This window comes from Panthera pardus, unplaced genomic scaffold (genome assembly GCF_024362965.1).
Source record: "Panthera pardus isolate Hobbes unplaced genomic scaffold, ASM2436296v1 HiC_scaffold_8, whole genome shotgun sequence".
NCBI lineage: Eukaryota > Metazoa > Chordata > Mammalia > Carnivora > Felidae > Panthera > Panthera pardus.
In genome coordinates this window covers 130721050-130743876 of record NW_026527013.1, presented here as the reverse complement: position 1 = coordinate 130743876, position 22827 = coordinate 130721050, and positions in this window count along the sequence as shown.

Sequence of the window (22827 nt, the reverse complement as noted above, 5' to 3'; positions counted from 1 at the left end):
TAAGTATTTAATCTTACCACTCATTAAGCGAGGAAATAGGAAGAAAGAGTTATGAATATACTCTCCTGGACCTAATACCACAGTAGGGAGAAATCAAAGAAAGCCAAATCTTTTTACACCCTAGTCTCATTCATTCCTCTCTCTCATCTTTTCCCTTTGTAGGCAGTTTTCTTGGTGGCAAAGGTGGTCTTGGGCAGCAATTTTTTGTTCTCCATGGTCACCCACACAACACAAATCTTGTTCCTCAGAAGCTGGCACTACCATTCACCTGTTGCTCAAGGCTAAGTCCTAGAATCATCCTGGACTGGTCTCTTTTCCTGCCCCCCTCCTCAGCCCATCAGATCAGCCACGTCCTACCTCCAATGCATATATGTCAAACCCAACCACTTCTCAACACCCCTCTCTACCCCAGTGTCAACATCTCTCACCTGGATCCTGATTCTTCCCTTGCTCCCTACAGTCCACTCATCACAGAGAGTCTGATTCATCTAAAATATGTCAGATTTTATGACTACCCTGTTTCAAACTCTCCAGCAACTTCTGAGTATAATTACAATAAATTTCAAATTCTATCACAGTTCCTAAGGTTCTGTCTCTTTATCCTCATCATGTTCTCCTTGTCCCCTCAGTGCAGATACACCAACTTCACGGGTCCTCTCTTGGGTCCCTCAAACATACCTAGCTTATTAACTTCCAAGAGTCCTCTCCCAGAAAGTTCATCATCTGGATCTTTGCCCAGCAGGCACCTTTTTATTATTCAAATCTCAGCATACATATTACCTCCTCAGAGAAGAATTTTCTGAAATGCCTGCCCATGCCATAGCTCAGTCATTTTATCACCTTATTTGTTTAAATTTTCTTTGGATCACTCATCATACATGATGTTTTCTTATTTATTAAATCTCTATCTCTCCATACTAGACTAGAAATTTCATGAAAGCAGGGACCTTGTTCCCTCATGCTTTAATTCCTAAAGCCCAGAGCAGTGCCAAGGACAGAATGACATTTGATACGTATTTGCTGAAGTAATGAATAAATGAATAAACCCTTCTGACTCAACCCCCCTTATAAAAGTTTCAATCGTATATGTAATGCTAAGAACAATCAATTCAACAAATATTTTTATGTGTCTACAAGTGCCAGGCACTGTTCTAGGTGTTTTGTTGGAGCTGGCTTCCACATATCTACTAAAGTTGAATAAAACATGGTTTTGATCATAATAATATACCAGTTAAGTTCCACTTGAATAAAAGCCCAACTTGAGTAGCATAGGTTACTGACATGAATGTTGCCACTGGGCTGCCAAGGACACCACTAAAAAGCACAATCTTATCATTGCTTCTATAGAAACAAATCACAGAATGTCTTTCCTTAGGATGGTCAAGCAGAAGTGCATCTACAGATATGCAGCAGTAAGGAGACAAAGTTCAAGTCCTTGGTCTGCCATTTACAATGCATGTAACTTTATACCTCTGTGCCTCAGTTATACATCGTTTAAAGCTAAGAATATCAACAACTTTCCTGCCTACTTCATAGAGCTAACAATCAAAGAAATACTGTAGGTAAGAATACTGCATTCTGAAGACATATGTGGTTTAAGATTATAAACATGTATATGTTCATAAAGGATAACAATGAAACAATTTATGAATTATATTTACCACTTAGACTCAATTAAGTCACATTCAATACAAACTATTACTCATGAGAAGTAAAAGTAGTTAGATCTTTCCAAACACATTTGTTTATAATAGATTTCCCCAACAGAGCCTCATTTCCAGGGCCCCTTCCTTGCACCTGTCCTTGTACATGAATCCACTACCTAAGAAGAAGTCTCCAGCATTTGGGATGTCCATAGTTATGAGCAATGTCTCTTCCTAAAGAGAAAAACTGAGAATATAGTCCAGTTATGACTGCAGTGACACACTTAGTGGCCTAAAATTCCCCAAATTATTCCTTGCTGAAACTAAATATAAACCACCAAGGGTGAGACCAGTCAGAGAGAATAAGTCATGCCGAATCCCCAGTGTTGGCACAACATGCATATAGGCCAGGATAGTCCCCTTTGATAAAACGTTATCTATGTATCTATGTAGTTCTTATGTATCTTTGGATGCTGTGTAGATGCTCATAATCAATAAACTTCTCCTCCCACATAGTTTTTCCAGCTACAGATTTGATAAAATGGAGAGAAGAGCCATCTTAAAAGTCTAACTTTAGTGACTTTTTGACAAATAATCCTAGACAAAACTTAACAATATATTTTTAAGTGCTTTCTCTTGACTATCTTACCTTGGAGGCTCAATCTACTGTTGCTCTGTCTTTCCAGTTGAAAGTCATTCGTATTTCATCAATTATTAGGCACCTGTTTCATTTGACAATTTCTTGAGGCTCCTTCTTAATTATTTAAATACTCAGGAATATAAACTAAATAAACTTGTGTGAATGTCCAGCTTAAAAAGCCTTCTAGCAATTTTCTCAGATATGCAGTTTGAAGAATTGCACCATAAATGTGCCACAAATGTGTAAAGAGAACAAAAGTCTTCAAAGGGGAAAATAAAAGGTAATTCCAGTCTAAGTATCCATTAGAACTGCTTGAGAATATAATCTAGATATTAGGACTCACCCTTCTTTCTATCTTACGTAGTTCATCCCAAGTTCATCCTCTTTAGCCTCACTCCATCTAGACCTTGCAGGGGTCCTACAGTAATACTGGTTTCTGAGTGACCAGAGTGTATAAGGAGACTCTTGGTGAAAGGAGAGGATAACTTCAGAATCAAGAACCTTGGAGCCTGCCGAATGCTGCCCCATTATGGTTTTGCAGGAGGTTTCAGATGTTGTCTCAATTTTGGGTCTGTATCCAAATTCCAGAGCCCGTGTTGGGTGTCTGTTGATCTAAACATCTATACAGATTGGCAATCCTATGTGGTCCAGAATATAATTCAGAACTATGCATGTGTGTGGTTGTGTGTGTGTCTGTATGTGTTTTAGGAAGGAGAACAAAAGGTTTTATTAGAAATTAAGAACCAACGATCTCCACTATCTGTGTTCTTCTAGTTCCTACATTCTTTCTAGTTTGACTCACTGCCTTGCTTCAAACTCAGTCTTCAGGGTGTACCCAGATATAGAAGCACAACCTCACTCTGGCCTGTTTGGACAGCTCATCTCATTCCAGTCATTGTCTATCTTTATCCATCATCCCCCTGGGCACCTTCCTAGCATCCCACTTCTCCTGAGTCTACTTTCTTCTTTGCACACTTTGCTACAGCTTTTGTTCTTGATCCTAATGTCAACTGTCGATATGCAAATTCATGGCTCAACCATACATGCTTATCTTTGACCCAGTTCTTATGATCCTACTCACTGTAAACACTATTTTCTCTCACTGATTTTAAGTACATTATCCTAAACAGATTTCATTCACTCACCACTCAGATACTATGAAAAGAAAGAAAAGTATCCATTTAATAAAAATTTTAAGTTTTTGATACAATGTGCTCTGTGGCCTGTTGATTTGGTCAGGAAAAGGACTTTTCACTAAATGTTCGTGGTTTAGACATAACATAAACCAATCATGACAGGGGTTTTGCATTAGCTATCATGGTCCATAAATAAATGCTTGAAATTGGGCAATAGACTTAAGAAATAAGGAGCCCTCAGGCCTAACAGGTAACTATTGGGAAAAGCCCAGTATATTACAGCATTAGAGTGAGGATTTAGATGACCTGAAAGTCCTACCTGTACAGATGAACTATTTCATCCAAAACTCAAGAGGAAATGTACCTTTAAATTCAGTAAAAGATCATACATCCTCATAGTCTGATTTCTGGCTTTCATATAATATACAAATGGTGTTATATACTGCCATAACTAGTAACTTTCCTGAAGATAGCAGCCATGTTATTAGCCAATTAAAGTTGAATAATCTAAACTGCATATATAATATAGATTACATGTATTTATAAATATAATAATTTTCTTATTTTAGATAATGTCCCTGTATGTTTTAAGCAGAACTCTCAGACTCCCAAGATTCCTGTCCCCTAGTTATTCAATCAGATGCTAATCTAGGTACTGTTATAAAGAGATTTTTAAGATGTAAAGCCCCAAATCAATTGACCTTTAGAGGCAGAGGCTATATGGACACTCCTGACCTCATTGCACAAGCCTGTAAAAGCAGCATTTTCTCTGGCTGGTAGTAAAGGGTGAAGTTCCAGAGATGTGAGCGTGAAAAATAATTTAATGCACCGCTCCTGGTTTTGCAGGTGAAGGGGCTGCATACAAGGACAAGAGAGCAGCTTCTAAGAGGTATGAGAGACCCCCCACACCCACCCAACAGCCAGCAAAGAAATGGCAATCTGAGTCTCATAGCTGAAAGAAACTGAATTATGTCAACATCCTAAATGAATTTGGAAGTATATTCTTCCCCAGAGTCTCTAGATTAGAGATCTCCTTTTCCCACAGGCCAATCCCTTGATTTCTGCCTGTGAGACCCCAAGCAGAGAACTCACAGGAGCCCCTGTCATATTTCTGACCTGCCCAACTCTGCTAATAAATGGGTGTCATTTAAGCCACTAACTGTGGTAATTTGTTACACTGCAAGAGATAACTAATATTCTATCCTTCTGGGACCTTACATGCCATGCTTCTTTTGTATCTAATATTTTAGTGCAGCTTAACACAAAGACTCAAAATTTGGCTTACAAGGAGAGACAGCAAGGCCACCAGGTGACTTTCAAGAGAGGTCTGTTGACCATTCTGAAGAATGATCATTGGTTGAGTTACAATGAGCTATTGTAGGAAAAGGAGTCACTTGGCTTCAATTACAAGTCTAAGTAGAAGAATCAGCAGAACCAGCTAACTAAAATGACTCTAACAACCATTTTCTAGACTGGAATGCATATTAGGAAGTTTTAACAGAGTTGTTGGATGAGATTAAATGCTCAATTTTAGAGCAAACGACTTTCTAATAAAAGCGAGTGATTGTGAAAACAAAGAGGCGGAACTGCATTGAATGATTCCATGGAAACATTCAGGTAAATTCATACCTACGGGCATGCCAAAGTAGGTTTCAACATTGTCACCCAGCACATCTCAACATTGCTCAACTGTGTTTACCTTTCCCCAGCTTCCTGCCTTCCCCTCAAGAGAATAAACATAATTGGGTGACGAGGAAATTGGTGGTCTACAGGGACCACAAAGAAAGTGCATTAATCAGAATTCCACTGGAAAAGCAGTACAGAGCTGCTTCAACTCATAGTCTGGAAATAGCTCAGCATGATTCTCCAATTAAAAATTAATCAAGTGAGTAAGACCCCGCAATACAAAACAGCAAAAGAAAATTAAACATCTCCCCAGGGGAAAGCCCACAAGTCATAAAAAATTAAAATGTAGAACTGTGAATATTTACAAATATAATTTACAAACTTAAGGTTGTTGATGACTCATGCCCAGGGCAAGATCACAGGTCCTTAGAGAGCTTGAAAACTTTTCAGGGGTCAAGACAACTTTCTCTCGCCTGAGTTTACACCAGAACCACCACCTGGAGGATGATGGGGGCAGTTAATAAAACAAAGACTCTCAGTACCCACCCCCAGAAGTGCTGACTCAGAAGGTCTGGAATGCAGATGGTCTAGCTTTGGTAATTGTGACAAGCAATCTGAAGGGATTCTGATGGGCATCTAATCTGAGAATCACTGTAATAGCTGCCAGCTTCACAATTGTCTACAAGTCTGGGGCCCTCACAGTGTAACACACTGTTTATTGCTCTGCTGCTTACTCAGAAAGTGAACTTGTATTTGTAAACACTCAGATGCTTTCCAATTTTTTTCCCAGTTACAAATGAGATTATCCCAAACAGAACTAACTTTAGGATAAACATTGGTGAATAAACTTTTCCCATTGCTATGTCCTTCATTCATTCATTAATGCAACAAATAATAAAAAGCTATTATATGCGAGGCACTGTCCTAGAGATTCAACACCAAGTAAGTAAGAAAGAGCCCCTGCTCTCAGTCTAATGACAGCCTAATGTCATTAATAAGCAGATGTAATATAGTTTGATGAATGGCAGGATGGGAAAAATACAAGCATCAGAGAAAGAGTTGTTGGCAGGAGAAACAACACGTTCAAAGCCTAGAGTTAAAAAGGAAGCCTAGTATGGTAGAAGAGAGTGTGTGTGTGGATAGATGTCTGGGTGTGTGGACATGCACAATGAGTGTTAGAGGGAATAATGAAAGATGATGTTGGGGAGAAAATGGGGCCATATTATGCCTCCTTAAAAATAATCTCATCTTGGCAAAGCAGGTTGGTAAACTTACCCAGAGCCATTATCCAACAGACTCTGTACACATCAAGATAAAAACAGTAAGACTACATACTATTACACGGGGTGTTTTAAACCCATTAAAGTCTTCTAACAGCTCAACACTTCCTGATATAGCAGTTCCTGTGTAAATTCAGAAAGAATTAGGACATTTTTCCCCTTTTTCCATTTGCCTAACAGTTTTCAGGAAAAGTTGTCAGAGAAGATAATTGATCTACAAAGACAGTATTGTGCACATTGGCATAGTGCCAATAATGTCATGCTTCTAACTGACAGTATTCGTGGAGTTCAGAAGTCATGATCCAAGTGTCAATGAAAGAAAACAATGTCTTCTAAATTTTACATATTCTTGGGGGTGGGGGGAAGCACCAAATAGAGCTGCAATTCCCTTTGAGTGGCTTGTTCTGAATTTAGGAAGCCATCTCATCTCATTCAAGATAATGCTCTTCTGGACTAGAATGGAGATTTGAGCTGTAGTTCTAGAAATAAATAATTTGGAATGGGAAAAATATAAGGCATATCATCCAATATGTATAAATGGAAGAGAAAGTGTGAGAGTAAATGAAACATTTGATATAGCAAGAAGGAAGTAATTGGTGTCACTCAAGGGAAGAAGTGATGCTGATATGCAGACCAATAAAAGTGAAGACCCCAAGTGAATTGACGTAAGCAAGAGATCAAGCTTAGTCCATGAGCTGGAAATATTTCACTTGCTCTTCCAGAGCAAATTCAGTCTTCAAGCTTCTCTTCCTTTCTCTCTGTTCTGGTGGCTGACTTATATGAATTGCATCAATGGGCTATTATCTTCTAGTTTCCGATTTGGGTTCAGCCAAGGGAAGGCACTAGTAGAAGATCAAAGTAAGGTAGAGGAGAATGAAACTAGGTATTTGATTGCTTGGCTATGGTTTGATTCTTTGCCTCTACCAAAGGCCACAGCATCTGTCAGACAGACTCACAGCTGCATTCTCTCTCTGGGGTTCTGGTAACTTCTATCTTATCTTGCTGTTTCAAGGCTAGGATGATATGGCTCCCTATTATTGTAAGCCCTGTAGTGCTTCATTCCTTGCTGGTTCACTTTGACCTGAAACTTTGTAAACAGTTCTTTCGTTGAACTCCTCTCTAAGTGAGTTACTTACTCATTACTCTAAGTGAGCCATTTATTTCCTGTCTATATCCTGACTGATACAACCTGCTATGGACTGCATGCTTTTTATATTGACAATGGAGAGTTATCTTGACTTTCAGAGGCAGTTAAAACAATAACTATTGTTATTAACAGTTACATAGAAATTATAGTTCACATATGCTCTTTTCTCATTCTCTACCCATGACTATTAAAACTGAGACCTCACCTGCTCTATACATAATGAACATACATAAACATAATGAATGGAATAATAATATACATAGTGAATCTAAATGTAGATATTTTCTACCAGGTCTAATATTCTTAAGAATCCAAGAGCCCAGGGGCACATGGCTGACTCAGCGAGAAGAGCATGCAACTCTTGATCTCAAGGTCATGAATTCAAATCTTCAAATGCTGGTATAGAGGTTACTTAAAAATAAATGAGTAAATAAATATGGGGCACCTGGGAGGCTCAGTTGGTTGCATGCCCAACTCTTGATTTTGGCTTAGATCATGATCCCAGAGTCATGGGATCAAGTCCCGTGTTGGGCTCCATGCTGAGCATGGAGCCTGCTTAAGAGCCTCTCTCTCTGTCTGTCTGTCTCTCTCTCTCTCTCTCTGCACCCTCCAGCCCTTTCTCCCTTCTCAAGCTCTCTCTCTGTAAAATAAGATATAAATAAATAAATCTTTAAAAAAAGAATTCAAGAGCCCAAATGTTGTATAGTCTTTTAAAGTTGAATGAATTACAATCTCATTATATAAACTGGCTCTATTTCCTTCTTCTGGGCTCCAGGTTCTTCAAATTAGCTAATACTCATTTTTCAAGCTTTCATACACACTCACCTTATACAGAGAGCCAAAGGGCTTAAATCATTGAATATAAAAAAATTAGATTTATGCAATCCAAATCTCCTTCTACTCTAGGTATATCAAAAATAAAACAATTGACCCCCTCCCCCCCCCCCTTAAATTGTACACAATAAAGACACTGTCTCCTTTCAGGAGAGGAACCATCATCACTGAAAGGGATATTCCATATGTGAAAGAATGAAATTTATGACCTGAAGATATGACTTATCATGAATAGAACCTCAACTTCCCACTGAGTGGCTTACCCCAAATTTAGCAAGCCAAGCTCACAAGTTCAAGATAAAACTTTTCTAACCAAGTTTCAGACAAAGTGTCTCTAGAATGGAATGAATATTTGAGCTATAGTTCTAGTAAGAAATAATTTAAGGGTAGGATGGAGAGATGAAGGAGACTGTCAATATGTACAACAGAGAGAAGAAAGGGGTGCCTGGATGGCTCAGTCAGTTAAGCTTCCGACTCTTGATTTTGGCTCAGGTCATGATCTCATGGTTCGTGATTTTGAGTCCCACAACGGGCTCTGTGGTGACAGCATGGAGCCTACTTGGAATTCTCTCTCTCCCTCTCTCTGCTCCTCCTCCACTCATGTTCTCTCTCTCTCTCTCTCTCGCAAAAATAAACTTTAAAAAAAAAGAAAGAAGAGAAAGCATGAGAGTAAAAGAAACATAATTTTTCAATAAGGAAGTAATGAGTGACATTCGAGGGTGTATCTTATGAGGGGGACAGGTATGTACCAAACTATTATAATGAGGGGACAGAAAGGAAATGAAGACAGTGATCAAAGCTCACACACACACAAAAAAAAAGTGGGTGAAAAGAAGGAAAAAGATCACTGTAGTGACAGATTTATCTATAGGACACTATCAGCTCATTTTGCAGAATTTTATTTTTAATTGATTCAATTATCATAATAAATAATGGTTTTTGACATCGACCTACTCATGATTAGCTCATGATGAATTTCCAAGCATTCAGAAGTTTACTTATGAAAAGGAAAGAACTATAACTTGTGCTACTCTGCACTAATGCCTGGCAAACAGATGCCCAGACCATGTGCCTCAAGTCAATCACTAGTTCAACCAAGTGACAGAAAGGGCTTAAGACCAAGAGAAGGTTTTTCATGTTAAAAGAGACCTGTGTACTTTTGAGAGAAAAAAAAAAAAAAAAAAAAACACCAATGGATAGAGGAAAGCAACCATGTTAAAACACCTGGATTAAAAGAGAGACATAGGAAAATGTTCTGAGGGGCAATGGCCAAAATGACACAGGAGCCTTCCCAGGACTTCTCCCCACTGTTTCTAGGAATTGTTTCCATGCCTTCTTCTCTTCATTGCCAACAATCTTCCTTCCCCTTCAACTTCCCAGTGCTTCCTTTCCATTTCTTCTTTTCCTCACTTCACTTATCTAGCCACAATTTAAAAGTGAAATAAAAATAATGCTAACTCTTGTAAAATTATATTAAGTTTAATAACTAGTCTTAAGGTAAAAGCAGTCAAATTAAATGTTTTATATTTATCTCAAACTTTTTTTGTATTTTACTCTAGAATAAATGTTTTTCTTCTGTGCAAAAGGCAATATAAGAAAAACTTCATCCAAATTTAGACTCCTAGGAAAAGAATTTGATTTTTGGTGGACAAGGGTGCAGTTTGTGGTGAAAAGCATTATGATATAGTCATAGTAAAACATGTGCTCCAAAGTTCAGCAGACCTGCCCTGAAATCACAGAGCCACCATTTACTGACTGTGGGACTTGACAAGTTTCCTCATCTACAAAGCGGTGCTATTACCTTCCTCTATAGAGAGGCCCTAAATTTTAAAAGAGGGTATGGTAAAATTTGAACCTAGTACCCAGCACAGAGTAAACACTCAATAATGGTAGCCAGTGCCATTATTAGCTACTTTATATGTCCTAAACTTCTTGGACGGATGAATTAAGCCAAGAAAATATTCACCTAGACATTTAACTTCTTACAGCCTTAATTTGGTAAATTTGCCACCCGCGTTATTCTCATTATGCTCATCTAAGTTTAAAAAAAAAAAGAAGAAAAGAAAGAAATCGAATCAAATCCACTCTGTTGCTAATAGGCACAGAATTAACTACTGATTGCAGTCAACTGCCCCAAGATGTAGCAGTGCTGGAGAAGCAAAAGGTGCATGTATTGATTTGACAGTTTGAGAGGCAAATAAGCACATCAATTTTAATTTAACTTCCCAAGCATGTAAGCTGTCACTCACGATCATTGTTATGCCAATTATCTGGCATTAAATATTGTTATGATTTCTGACATCAAATCCATAGGAGAACACAGCTTTAGAGTGACATTTCAGTGGAAAATCCCCAGTACTTTCCCTCTGCAGTCTGGGCTGGTGAGGTTTAATTAAACAGCCAAATTACAAGCTGCCTCAGAAGATTTTGTAACAAAATTGCTGGCTGGCCTCTAGTGATAATGGTGCTACAGACCACTGCTTATTGTCACATGAGCTTACTTGGATATGAGAGGATTGGTCACTGATTCAGTAATAGAAGCCAAGACTTTTTATCGCTGTCATTTCTGCTGTTTACATTGACAATGAAAGAACGAGATTTAAAGTCTCAGTTGTTCTCACAAACATGCCCAAACATGGAAAAGCATGCATGGGGAAGTACCCATACTTAAAAGGTCACACATCTGAAAATCTACTAAAGGTTACATAATGTATAGTCTTAAGGAAATTGAATTCAATTCGAAATACTAATGAAAAATATCGTTTGGTCTGGGCTCAAGCAAGGCATTTTTGAGCCTCCCTGCCCCTGGTTGCCAGCTCAGTCCCAGATGCTTGTAGAACAAGAGAGGCCAGCCAGTTCTTCAGTTCTGCTCATGAGTAGGGATTTAAATGGGGCATCAGGCTCCCTGCTTCAGCAATAGATTGCTCCCCAGTGATTGCTCTGGATTTTTAGAGCTAGAAAAGCTTATCTGAGGATTCTATCATTCCTTTCCACCTAGTGACATGAGCTCACAATCTTCTCCTTTTTCTTAAGTTTACTTATTTATTTTGAGACAGACAGACAGACAATCCCAAGCAGACTTCACACTATCAGCACAGAGCCCAACTCAGGGATCAAATTCACAAACCGTGAGATCATGACCTGAGCTGAAACCAAGAGCCAGACGCTAAACCAACTGAGCCACCCAGGCGCCCTTAGCTCATAACCTTCTAATTAATATATATTCTTCAGCACCTTTCTTTATTCTATTTCACACATCTCTTTTTAAGTCTTTTGAGGCTTCAGTCTACTTTTTCAAACTAGTATCAGTCCTCTCTTGTCCCCTATTTGGTCCAACTCTGCCCTTCTTTTCTTTAGTCACAGTGCCAGCAGCTTATACCGCTCTAAAGTCTATAAGACTATATGAATAAGCAATCTCTGGTTCAGGTTAGAGTGTGAAAAAATAACCAAAAGCAGATTTCTTTGTATTATGGTTAATGGGTTTAATGGAACTCCTTTAAAATATGATATCTGAGGGGCGCCTGGGTGGCTCAGTCGGTTAAGCATCCGACTTCGGCTCAGGTCATGATCTCATGATCTGTGAGTTCGAACCTGGCATCGGGCTCTGTGCTGACAGCTCAGAGCCTGGAGCCCGTTTCAGATTCTGTGTCTCCCTCTCTCTCTGCCCCTCCCCTGTTCATGCTCTGTCTCTCTCTGTCTCAAAAATAAATAAACGTTAAAAAAATAATAATAAAATAAAATATGATATCTGAAAGCTTCTTCTCCCACTATTACCACTCAGGAATGTCTAAGGTGGCATTATATCCTTCTATTTACTTGGCCTCTTGCCTTGCAAATCTTTAGGATTAAAATGTGAAGAAAAATCAATGGGATATATTATTACACCTCTTATTTTAAAAATTTATAATCATGACAGTGAGAATTGTCAAGATGGTCTAGAAAGAGAAAATTTTGTCCAAGAATCTTACTTCTAGTACCAAATCTTTCACCCAATATTCTAGTGAGAGTCACTCAATTATTCAAGCAATACGTGTGAAATGATCTTTGACTGACAATGGACATTAAATTACCATAAAACTTTTACCCATTAGTAAAATAGTTGCCCATTTAGAGCTCCAATGACAAACCTCATTCCTATTTCATTTTCTCTCATAGTCATGAATACGTCACAGAGACAGCTCTGGAGCTATACTGCCTTGGTTTGAAACCACCAACTCTTTTTAACTGTGCAACTACAGGCAAGTTTCTTAACCTCACTGAGCCTCAAATTCCTTATTGGTAAAATAAAGATGGATAATAATAACATTACTGAATAGAGTTCTCATGAAGATTCAACAGTTAATATGTGTGATGTATGAGAACTCTGCCTAGAACAAATTAAGCACTCTATTAGGGTTAGATACTCTAGGATACCTGTACCACAAAGGTAGGAACTTGGTCTCAGTCCTGGGACAGTGCCCAGCATAGAGTACATGCTCAATAAATATTTGCTAAATGAATGAACTAGAATATTCAAGCACAAAAATAGTTCGTAAAAATCATTTTTATTGGGGTGCTTGGCTGGCTTAGTTGGTAGAGTGTATGACTATTGATCTCAGGGTTGTGAGTGCGAGCCCCACAGTGGGAATAGAGATTGCTTAAAAATAAAATCTCTTTAAAAATTATTATTTTTTGTTTGTTTACTTAATATTTATTAAACACCTATTATGTACATTTTCCAAATACATTTCTGTTAACGTAATCCATACGAACAAGGACAGAAAGTAATGGAAATATAGACTCCACCAACATTGGTTATGGTGACAAGTTGCAAATTCTGCCTGCATCTATTAATACTATAAAGAAACTTGGTCTTTAAGCAACTGCCTGTGGTTCCAAGTTGCAGACCTAATTAACCAAATAAGAAAACATGTATTTAAGATTTTCGTTAGTTTTCACTCCTAATAAGTACAACCTAAATGCATTCCCCCCTATTCTTCCTTGAAATAAACTTGTAATAGATTATTTCTATCTTGCACAAGATTCTTGGGATATAAAGTCTAGTGGTACACCATGATTTGCTCAACTATTGGGTAGTTCTACAGTCATATGTCAGTAAGTAAATAATTGTGTGCTGATCATATACAGTTGAGTCAGAAAATGTATACTAGTTCAAAAGCTCATAATTCTATATACCAGGTTAATTTAAGTATGCACCTTTAATCAGTTTGAGCCTCAAGAATATGACTTATAATACAATGTCCCTCCAAACTGTCAGTGTTTTCTATTCAAAAATATGTCAATTATTTCTCATGTTTTATTCACTCATTAGAGAAAATATTTGTTGAGCACTCACAATGAGCTAGGCCCTCTACTACATATTGGTGATAAAACACAAATATAGTACCTGCCATCGTGGGATTTATAATCTAGTTCAATTTATAGATGGTAGTTTCGTATTTGTATTTTAAATTTTGTTATTTTATCTCATAACATTATATAATTTAATTTACATTCTGTTGTCATAAGAATAGTAAAATGAAGCCCTAATTAAAAACTTCAGTGTATTTGACAATAAATTTCATATATTAAAAAAATAATAAAAACTTCAGTTTATTCAACCATCATTTAATTATTTCAAATCATATCTGAAATCAGCACAAGCCAAAAGAAACTATTAGTTTTGATAACTCATAAGCCTGATTATCTGTGTCAAGATAGGCTCTTACAATAGAGCTCCCAACTATTTTTATATTTATGGATTTGAAAGGAAAGAAAAACTTAAAGTTGGATTAAACGTAACAAATTCACACAAACTGGAGGGAGGGAAAGTCTAGAGTTCATAGCATACAGACCTATAGTCACACTGCTGACTGGGGAGGGAGTAAAACGGGGCTGCAGGTCTTAGGAAATGTTCATGAGTTCTTTAGTAAATAATTAATCATTTGTCATTAATATATTCATTTGTACTATTCAAATACTATAAACATAGTTTATAAATAAGCTTTTGAAAATAGCTTATTGGACTAAGGGGTTCCATTCAAATAAGCTACCCATTTTCTTTATTTACATGATTAATATTCATATCAAACACATTTCTTTAAATGCAGAGTTATCTCCTCACTCCATTCTGCAGGTCAGAATTATCACCAATTCCAATGAAGTCTGTTAATGAGATGTTTGTTTTTGCAAAGAGTGCTATTCAAACCATTACTATACATCCCAAGTAGTTTATAGAGATTTTTTATTACACAGTCAAGTACGTTTACAGGGACAACATGCCCTTGTCTCCTTACTATTTCTCTTTGCTTATTTACTCAATGATTTGTGAAGTGAAATATACTACAAAAACTCTTAGTAATTATGGGAAATTACTAAGGTTCCTCTGTATAGTATTTCTCATTATACTGTAACAAGAGTTCACAGAGAAGTCATTTATGTAAACTACAGATTAAGACTGTGTCCAGGTAATGACAAAAAGCTTGGTAAACCCAGTCTAATTTCAATTAGTTCAGAAAAAAAGAAAATTGCCCAATGTTTGATTGAGTGTATAGGCCAATGATTGGAAATCTTTTGGGATCGAAGACCACTTTGAGAATTTAATGAAAGTTGTGGATCCTCTGACTAGAAGAACCGGGCAAAGTGAAGAACTTGGGGGTGGGGGGGTGGGGGGAGAACACATGATTTTTCACTTTTCAACCAGTGTATGTGCATCATTAGTCTTCAAATGCCAACACCTCGTTTTCCAAGCTCTAAATGTTTCTACCAGTATATTTATTAAATAAGTTCAACCTGACCCACAAATTCCTAATTATAACTTGAAATTAAGGGCATGCCCCAGAGTTGCTTTACTCCTACTCTTACCTAAAAGCCTTTACAATTCTAATGCTTAGAATAGTAAGGCTCCCAAGATATCTCATCACTGAAGTTGGTGTTCTGAGACCTTCTTGGCCCTTCTCAGGGTGGAGACCTCATATTAGTGATTCTATCTCTCCTCTTTTGTAAGTCTGCAGGTCTCCCATGGTCACTGCTCCCCACCCCCTTCTTGAATCTGACCCAGCACCCCCCACCACTTTCCCTTCCACATGATCCTCTTGAATTCTCTAAAATCCCTAAGCAGTGAACACTGTACCTTCAACATCTTCTCTGAACATACCCTTCTCCTCTTTGCCTTAAATGAAACCAGGCTATCTTCTAAGGGCATTACTTCCCCAGTAATCTTGTCAAAGAGAGGATGTTCTTCTCTCACACATCCACAAAGAAAAGAGTTAGAAGGTAGATTTTCCTCCATGCTTTCCACAGCAACCTCAAATCATTTCCCCCTCACTTCTATTGCTTTGAAGCTCATGCCAGCCAGCTATGATAACCACTCTACCTCGTCAATGTTATCACCTCAACTCCAAGTTATTGTCCTCCTTTCCTTGACAAGATTAAATCATGGATTCTACATTCTAGATCAGAGTCTTTTTTATCACCCTTACTTTTGTAATCATTCTTAGTGATGGTAACATCCACATGGATGACCTATCTTACATCTCAGTTTAACTGCCTCTACTGCAGGGACTGTTTCTTCCACACCATCTCAGCCAGCCATTCCCATAACCATATTTTGGGTACTGTCATTATCTTTTCTGCAATCTCAGTTTCAAACATCCCATTTCTGGCCACTAACTTTCATTTCTTTGAGCTTACTTATTCTATTAACAACCTCTTCCACTGCTACAACGTTTAATCTTGGCCTTTTATCTTTTGCTGAAATACCCATCTCCTGTCTTCAATTACCTTTTTTTTCCAACCTTATATGCTATGGTCCACTGGCACTATCAATCCCTTGACACACTCTCTTTAAAGTATACTATTCTAACAAAACCCTGATTGAACATGAATATCCATTTTTCCTGTGTCTTGAGTGAGGCTAGAGATAATCACTTAAATTCATGAATACAAATCTTATATGGGCACATAACACTTCTTGGAATGTCTACTATGTTTCCCTAGTAAGCTCACTTTTCCACTCTCTAAGACAATTATTTCAAACTTCCTCCCCTCACCAAAACCTTCTGTACTGTAGACATTAGATGGAAACTCTCACATCCTCACCTCCATATGTAAAACCTACCTGTGTCAACACCTGTTTCTCCTCCTTTCTTCCCATTACAATGGAAAATTTGTCACTCTGCTCCTCAAAGGTTAATCTTTCCTTTAGGTTCTAGAACCCCTCACATCACTCTTGCAAGTTAGTGTGCCCCTCATAAATCATACAGATTGGTGAGGATGCTTACAGGCTCATGGATTCCAAATGCCAGAAGAAGGATTGTTCTGTCTAAACTATAATGTAATCCAAACCCCACTATACTTCCCTTAAGTATCATGTCTGGATCCAATTATGGAACTACCCCAAGAAAAAATCCATATGTACCAGCCATGCAACAAACCTGGAAACCTTGTTTCTCCATCTCAGGCTAGATACCTATTTTGTATAGGAATTAGCAAAGAAGCCCTGGATCCCCTATGACATGGGGACTGAGGCACCAAGCTTTCCTCCTTGGAAGGGACATAAAGATTTTGACCAACCTTTATAATATCCTATTCTTACTTTATAGCAAGACCATTCGTTCATATACTTTCTAAATTCTGCTGATACTTGTTAAAATCAAGAATTTTAGAGCCAGTGAGGAGATTAGAAATTATTCATTCATTCCCATTTCAAAGGCTCAGCAAAGCAGAGTTGATTAGGCTAACATCACACATTAGAAAGTGAACACAGTATCAGAATCATGTTCTCTAAGACAAACTATTTCCACTATGCTACTTATAATTGTGGGCTCCATGGAGTAATAATATTACCCTCAAAGTACTGTTTTGTGAGCATTTGACTAAGACTATGAAATAGATTTATGGATTCAGCTAGTGGGTTCCATGTGGATATCCACAATAGCAGACTAGAAACCATTCACCAGTGTGTAAAAGTAACAATCCAGGAGTGGACCAACTTCTTATATTACTTCTTCTGAACAGTAATCTCTATCGTGTCCTGACTGTGAAAGAATTCCCAATTCTAGATAACTTCGGCCTTAGGAGTTGCATTTATATAGTTGGAAATATCTGGAGATGGTATGCCTCAGCCTCCTCTTTGTTTTTATGCAAACACGGGGAATTTTTACAAATTAATTTCATATTTTAAAAAATAATAAAATAAAATTAGTTTCATCTTATAGTTCATCATTCAGTCACCAATTAAACAAACACATACTGAGTACTTGCTATTGTTGAAAAGAGTGCTAGACACTGGATTTAGCTCCAACTCTGTGATAAAGCTCCAACTGTGATAAAGCTCCAACGCTCAGGAACTCAAGATCCCAAATAGAGGCCCTTGTAACACTGGTGTAGTGTTGCCACCTTGGAGGGTGAGCACAAGTAACATGCTATTAATAACAAAGTACTTAAGTTAGTGAAATAGTTACTTTGAAAGATTAGAAAGGATTCAGTTGTCCTTATAATAACTTTGTACTCATTAACCAGCATCATGATGCCCATTCCTGAGTAGGAATAGAAGGGGTAGCGTTATGATTCACAAACTGCAGATAATCCACATCTTATCTTGCCTTTGCTGTGGTCCATCATTTGGATAAATCCATGGGAGCGTGTCAACAAATGAAATTCATCTATCATGGGTCAAAGTAGAAAAAAGTGTTGACTAGCTCTAGCATGGAAGTCAAGTGGGAAAGAGAGACATGCAGACAACATTTGCAAGACAGTCTGTTAAGTGCAACCATATGCCCCTGGTATATGCACGGGAAGCTTTGGGCATGTAGACAAAGAGAAAAGGTCAGAGAAAATTGTACTGATAGGAGAGAGAGGTGTTAGGATTAGAGAAAACCATGCCAAGGCATAGCTAACAGGGTAAGTCTGATCAGGAAGGGCAGAACCAGGAGCTGGGTTGGAACAGCATGGACAAGGCACAATTTTAGAATTCTTGATTCCATCAATCTCAGAATGAGGCAGGGATGAGAATGTAGGCTATCTAGTTAAACTGGAGAGACCTAGCAAGATTCACAGTCCAGTATAGAGGCTGCAACTTCCAGAGATACAAGTCCAGCAGGGGCCAGGCAGTATGCACAGCATAGCCAAAACCTTGGTGGCACCATCAGAGTTCAAGATTCAGGTTCAGCATTTGGACAGAAAATATGGAGAGGGGCTCTCTGCAGCCATCACAGGGCACAGGACCACAAAACAGCAGGGGCAGGATGTTAGTAAAATCAAGACAGGACTGTCTGATCTCTGTCCTAAGCTCCAATTTTGGTACATGGTAGGTAAGGGCTAGTAGGTATGTGCAACTCCACAGAGTCAAGGAGGGAGCAGAAAAAGAACACAGAGATATCTCTACCACTGAAAATCTCACGGTATGAAAAAGGAGAAAGAAACATGCAAGCAAACAAGCACCAGAGATTCTGTGATAGAAGTTTGTATAAGGTGCAGAACAGAGTGCAAAAAAAGAGGGAGTGGCCAATTCAGCCTGGGGAGTTTGGGTAAATGTTTCAAAATGGAGGTGACCAATGAATAGACTTGGAAGATTAGTAGGGGCTTGCCTGGCAGACCTTGAAAGGAAGTAACAACTGGGAAAGACACTACAAGCAAACGAAGCATGAGCAAGAGTTAACTGGACACATGGAGCAGTCTGGAATGTCCAGGGACAGCATGTGCATGAAACATAGTCAGAACTGATTGCATAATTGGTGGAACCAGTGAAGCAGCCAGACCTGAAGAAAGTGCAGAATGGTGTGAGATTGGGGATAGGGCTTTACTGCGTAGATCACTAAAGGATTTTTTTTCTTAAATAAGGATTCTTAAATAAGAATTTTAATTCTTATTTAACAGCCTTATTAATACATAATTCACATACAATATGATTTATTCATCTAAACTATACAATTAATTTTTAGTATATTTCTAGATACTTCAAACTATCATTAAAATTTTATTGTGTGTGTGTGTGTTTACCATGTAATTTGGGTTTTTTTAATGAAATTTATTGTCAAATTGGTTTCCATACAACACCCAGCATTCATCCCAAAAAATGCCCTCTTCAATACCCATCACCCACCCTCCCCTCCCTCCCATCCCCCATCAACCCTCAGTTTGTTCTCAGTTCTTAAGAGTCTCTTATGCTTTGGCTCTCTCCCACTCTAACCTCTTTTTTTTTTTTCCTTCCCCTCCCCCATGGGTTTCTGTTAAGTTTCTCAGGATCCACATAAGAGGGAAAACATATGGTATCTGTCTTTCTCTGTATGGCTTATTTCACTTAGCATCACACTCTCCAGTTCCATCCATGTTGCTACAAAGGGCCATATTTCATTCTTTCTCATTGCCACGTAGTACTCCATTGTGTATATAAACCACAATTTCTTTATGCATTCATCAGTTGATGGACATTTAGGCTCTTTCCATAATTTGGCTATTGTTGAGAGTGCTGCTATAAACATTGGGGTACAAGTGCCCCTATGCATCAGTACTCCTGTATCCCTTGGGTAAATTCCTAGCAGTGCTATTGCTGGGTCATAGGGTAGGTCTATTTTTAATTTTCTGAGGAACCTCCACACTGCTTTCCAGAGTGGCTGCACCAATTTGCATTCCCACCAACAGTGCAAGAGGGTTCCCGTTTCTCCACATCCTCTCCAGCATCTATAGTCTCCTGATTTGTTCATTTTGACCACTCTGACTGGCATGAGATGATATCTGAGTGTGGTTTTGATTTGTATTTCCCTGATGAGGAGCGATGTTGAGCATCTTTTCATGTGCCTGTTGGCCATCCGGATGTCTTCTTTAGAGAAGTATCTATTCATGTTTTCTGCCCATTTCTTCACTGGATTATTTGTTTTTCGGGTGTGGAGTTTGGTGAGCTCCTTATAGATTTTGGATACTAGCCCTTTGTCCGATATGTCATTTGCAAATATCTTTTTCCATTCCATTGGTTGCCTTTTAGTTTTGTTGATTGTTTCCTTTGCTGTGCAGAAACTTTTTATCTTCATGAGGTCCCAATAGTTCATTTTTGCTTTTAATTCCCTTGCCTTTGGGGATGTGTCGGGTAAGAGATTGCTATGGCTGAGGTCAGAGAGGTCTTTTCCTGCTTTCTCCTCTAGGTTTTGATGGTTTCCTGTCTCACATTCAGGTCCTTTATCCATTTTGAGTTTATTTTTGTGAATGGTTTGAGAAAGTGGTCTAGTTCATTCCTGGGACGCAGGGCTGGTTCAACATTCACAAATCAATCAACGTGATACATCACATTAATAAAAGAAAAGATAAGAACCACATGATCCTGTCAACCGATGCAGAAAAAGCATTTGACAAAATTCAGCAACCTTTCTTAATAAAAACCCTCAAGAAAGTCGGGATAGAAGGAACATACTTAAACATCATAAAAGCCATTTATGAAAAACCCACAGCTAACATCATCCTCAGTGGGGAAAAACTGAGAGCTTTTTCCCTGAGATCAGGAAAAAGACAGGGATGTCCACTCTCACCACTGTTGTTTAACATAGTGTTGGAAGTTCTAGCATCAGCAATCAGACAACAAAAGGAAATCAAAGGCATCAAAATTGGCAAAGATGAAGTTAAGCTTTCACTTTTTGCAGATGACATGATATTATACATGGAAATTCCAATAGGCTCCACCAAAAGTCTGCTAGAACTGATACATGAATTCAGCAAAGTTGCAGGATACAAAATCAATGTACAGAAATCAGTTGCATTCTTATACACTAATAATGAAGCAACAGAAAGACAAATAAAGAAACTGATCCCATTCACAATTGCACCAAGAAGCATAAAATACCTAGGAATAAATCTAACCAAAGATGTAAAAGATCTGTATGCTGAAAACTATAGAAAGCTTATGAAGGATAAGTTTACAAGAATTGAAATTATACCATGCATACTTTCAGACCACAATGCTATGAAGCTTGAAATCAACCACAGGAAAATGTCTGGAAAACCTCCAAAAGCATGGAGGTTAAAGAACACCCTACTAACGAATGAGTGGGTCAACCAGGAAATTAGAGAAGAAATTAAAAAATATATGGAAACAAATGAAAATGAAAATACAACAATCCAAACGCTTTGGGACGCAGCAAAGGCAGTCCTGAGAGGAAAATACATTGCAATCCAGGCCTATCTCAAGAAACAAGAAAAATCCCAAATACAAAATCTAACAGCACACCTAAAGGAAATAGAAGCAGAACAGCAAAGGCAGCCTAAACCCAGCAGAAGAAGAGAAATAATAAAGACCAGCAGAAATAAACAATATAGAATCTAAAAAAACTGTAGAGCAGATCAACCAAACCAAGAGTTGGTTTTTTGAAAAAATAAACAAAATTGACAAACCTCTAGCCAGGCTTCTCAAAAAGAAAAGGGAGATGACCCAAATAGATAAAATCATGAATGAAAATGGAATTATTACAACCAATCCCTCAGAGATACAGACAATTATCAGGGAATACTATGAAAAATTATATGCCAACAAATTGGACAACCTGGAAGAAATGGACAAATTCCTAAACACCCACACTCTTCCAAAACTCAATCAGGAGGAAATAGAAAGCTTGAACAGACCCATAACCAGTGAAGAAATTGAATCGGTTATCAAAAATCTCCCAACAAATAAGAGTCCAGGACCAGATGGCTTCCCAGGGGAGTTCTACCAGACATTTAAAGCAGAGATAATTCCTATCCTTCTCAAGCTATTCCAAGAAATAGAAAGGGAAGGAAAACTTCCAGGCTCATTCTATGAAGCCAGTATTACTTTGATTCCTAAACCAGACAGAGACCCAGTAAAAAAAAAGAACTACAGGCCAATATCCCTGATGAATATGGATGCAAAAATTCTCAATAAGATACTAGCAAATTGAATTCAACGGCATATAAAAAGAATTATTCACTATGATCAAGTGGGATTCATTCCTGGGATGCAGGGCTGGTTCAACATTCGCAAATCGATCAACGTGATACATCACATTAATAAAAAAAAAAAGAGAAGAACCATATGATCCTGTCAATCGATGCAGAAAAGGCCTTTGACAAAATCCAGCACCCTGTCTTAATAAAAATCCTTGAGAAAGTCGGGATAGAAGGAACATACTTAAATATCATAAAAGCCATTTATGAAAAGCCCACAGCTAACATCATCCTCAACGGGGAAAAACTGAGAGCTTTTTCCCTGAGATCAGGAACACGACAGGGATGTCCACTCTCACCGCTGTTGTTTAACATAGTGCTGGAAGTTCTAGCATCAGCAATCAGACAACAAAAGGAAATCAAAGACATCAAAATTGGCAAAGATGAAGTCAAGCTTTCGCTTTTTGCAGATGACACGATATTATACATGGAAAATCCGATAGACTCCACCCAAAGTCTGCTAGAATTGATACATGAATTCAGCAAAGTTGCAGGATACAAAATCAATGTACAGAAATCAGTTGCATTCCTATACACTAACAATGAAGCAACAGAAAGACAAATAAAGAAACTGATCCCATTCACAATTGCA